The following is a 3,219-nucleotide window of genomic DNA, read 5'->3' on the forward strand; positions in this document are numbered from 1 at the left end:
GGAGAGCTTCTGGATACCCAGTGCCAGCGGGACCTACTGGTCCCAGCCCAAACACAGCATGGGTGACACCCTCTTTCACCCTCTTGGGATGCATCCCATCACTCTGTAGTACCCCTCACACCCCACCCACAGAGTAGGAATTTCTGTCATGTTCTAGTAACCCCCAGATCCAGTCCTAGTCCAGGCCCGATGAGTGTGTGGGAGAGCTGCCTCTCCTCCCTACTCCACCTTCTCCTCTCCAGACTCAGCTCAGGACTGGCATACAGGCCTGGGGTGAAAGCCTGCAGCTGCAATCCCTGCAAAGAGTGTAGAGGACAGAACCACCCAGCTAGTCCAGGAGCAGAACATCTTGCCAGAAGGAGCAGAACACAACAGGTTCACCCCCAAGGGCAGCAACAGGAAGGAACTGAGCACAGCAACCAGACCCAAGCAAGGCACAGCTGGATAAATCCAAACTTTATAGATCTACACCTGAACTTCAGTAGGTGCTAAGGCTATAACTGCAACAAAGATCTACAACAAAGGTCAGAAGACAGTGCTACACAAAATGGCAACTAGAAGGAGCAAAATGCAATCTCAGAACCCAAGCCCACCCATAACAAGTGCAGAGGACACTAACACAGAACAAATTGGGAATCACGCAGCTGAAAGCAATGAATCAATGACTTCTGAAATAAAGAAACAGCTGCAGAAAGGTATAAAGGAACTCAGATTGGAAATGAAAAAAGAAATCCCTGAATCAATAACATCTGCAGTAAAGAATCAAATGCAGAAACATATGGAGGAAACCCAGTGCCCACCCAGAACAAGTGCAGAGGACACTAGCTCAGCTCAAATGTATGAATTAATAGTGTCTATAGTAAATGAGCAACAACAGAAAGTCATAGAGGAACTCAGAGCAGAATTCTTTTCTACTAGCTCAGCTCAAATGTACAAATTAATAGTGTCGATAGTAAATAAGCAACAGCAGAAAGTTATAGAGGAACTCAGAGTGAAATTAATTTCTAAAATAAAAGAAAACTCAAACAGGAACAAAGGGTCTTTCTAGGCCATACCAGGAAGAGAAGACTTAGATTTAAGTCCATGGGAGACAGCACTACAAAAACTCAGATCGCTGCAGAAAAGATCACTGACTCTTTCATTTACATTTTGTGTGTGTGTGTGTGTGTGTGTGTGTGTGTGTTTTCAAAGAACCACAACCACATCTATCAGCCAAGATTGACGAGGGACTGAAGAAGGTCAAAAGACAAAAATGATATATCCTTCTCAGAAGGGTTCTGCACTGGACAAAAGAGTGAATCTAAGGGACCTTATTCACCAAGGGTTACCCGGCCCTTGAGGCTCATTGGCCACCCTTGCCACACCCTTATGGGTAGGCACCTGGTTTCCTGTGCCCCTGAAGCTCTTCAGAGTATATCTAGAAAGCCCCTGGGAGGCCACTGTATTTATCATGGCTGTATGAGATCTGGAGTCTGCTATCATCAGAATGCTGAGATCCACAGCATAGTGCCAGGGGAAGCTCACTTGCTCCCTCTGTTTGGAATTTGGCCTCAGGAACTGTGGGCTTCCAAATTCAGTTAGTGGCACGAAGGTGCTAACTATGCATTGTAATGCTGGCTGATAACCTTGAACTTTTCTCCTGCAGGAAACTTCAGAAGAGGTACTGACTCCTCCAGTATCCTATTCACCACCAATGAGGTTGGGCTGCTTTGTGAAATTGCATTCTGCATAGACCAGAGGGAAAAGATGAGAAAACCATTGGTGACAATTGCCTCACCCCTGGGCTTAGACAGGTTGACATGTTGGAAGTCTCAGAATGTTGGACACAGAGCCAGGTGTGTTGGTGCACACCTGTAATCCCAGTATACTGGGAGAAAGAGGCAGGAGGATAAATTTGAATCCAGCCTGGACAATTTAGTGACTTAGTGAAACCTAGTCTCAATTAAAAAAAAAAAAAAAAGTAAGGGCTAGGGATTTAACTGTGCAAATTCCCTGTGTTCAATCCTCAGTCCCAAAAAGGAAAAAGAAAAAGATGAATGTAAGTAGGTATTAGCAATGGTACCGTGACTCCTAGTGTCATGTGCAATATTTAAAATCTTCCTGCTGGGGCTGGGGAGATGGCTCAGTGGAATAAGCGCTTCCCTGGCAAGTGCAAGGGCCTGAGTTCAATCCCTGGTTCCAAAAAAAAAAAAAAAAAAGTCTTCCTGCTAGGGTATTTATGGATCACTTCACATTTTGTTCCTGCTGGAATCACTCCTTCCCTTCCCAGGGTTTGAGTTCATTGTATAGAAACTCCAGGGAAGAGAGGTCCCAGTTCTGGCCTCCCTGACCCCATTTTTTTCATAGCCCTAGAGTTTACAACTTATTTGGGGCTCAGTGGTAGTGTTTTTGCCTTGCATGTACAAGGCCTGGGGCTTGATACCCAGCACCAAAGACAAACAAACAACAGCAGCAACAAAACCCTCATGATTTCTTATCTCCTTTTTTTTTTTTTTTTTTTGATATTTCAAGCAATCCCTTTATTTTCAAGTGACAAAAATTTTCTTTTGTGGTCTAACTTTGGTTGTGCTCCTCTTGTCTTCTTCTTGACTAGGTCATGAGCTGGGCCTGCTGAACCTAGTTTTCATGAAGAACCCTGCTAAGTCATTTTAGTGAGGCCCCTCCCACCCCAGCTGCAACATCAAGTTCTTTGTCTCCTGCTGTGGGTATCTAAGTCCTTGGCTTCCTTTAACATGACTCCTACTAAGCCAATTTTTGCAAAAATCCCCTTATGCTGGATATCTGACCGAGTTCATAGTAATTTTCCATCCGCTCACTCCTTACTCTACTTCTGGCCTAAAGATTCCTGTCTTTGCTGCATTTGAAGTTCACCTTGGGTCACCACCAAAGTCTCCCTCCTTTGCTGCAGTGGTTCAAATAAAATTTCTCTTGCCATTTTTGCTCAATGCTTGGTGCAACCTTTTTCTTCTTTATCACCTTTATGTGTACTTTTGATTTATAGAAATCTCTTCTAGGCAATGGATTGCTGGCTAGTTTTCAAAATACAGCATGAAAACATTATCTTTTAATGTCTCAGCTTAAGTTTTTACGTTAACTTTTAGTTATCGTTTTGAGACTTGTTGCTTTGTTTTGTTTCTAAAAGTTTGAGCACCTTTTTTTTCAGCTACAAAAATTTATTTATTTATTCATTTTTTTCATAATTTTATTGATAAACAAATA

Source organism: Octodon degus, unplaced genomic scaffold (assembly GCF_000260255.1).
Source record: "Octodon degus isolate 3935 unplaced genomic scaffold, OctDeg1.0 scaffold00116, whole genome shotgun sequence".
Lineage (NCBI taxonomy): Eukaryota > Metazoa > Chordata > Mammalia > Rodentia > Octodontidae > Octodon > Octodon degus.